Genomic DNA, 283 nt, shown 5'->3' on the forward strand with positions numbered 1-283 from the left:
CCTTCCACACCTTTGCTTGTTTGGCTATCTTTTTTGAGAATTCAGCTTAAGCTGCAGACTTCCTTGCTTCATTAAGACAGTTATCCCTGTTTGCCCTGGTTAGTCACTGTAAACGAGCTGTTGCATTTGATGATAACCCTGTACTAATCTACTATTTCTTTTAATTATATTAGAGTCACAACACATAAATGTTCTGCTTGGATAGATAGCCCTTCCATCCTGCTATGCTTTTTTGAAGCCTGATTTGTAGCCTTTCATTTCTGTCCCAGCACAGCACACACAC

This window comes from Falco punctatus, assembly GCF_963210335.1.
Source record: "Falco punctatus genome assembly, chromosome: 15".
NCBI classification, from domain to species: Eukaryota; Metazoa; Chordata; class Aves; order Falconiformes; family Falconidae; genus Falco; species Falco punctatus.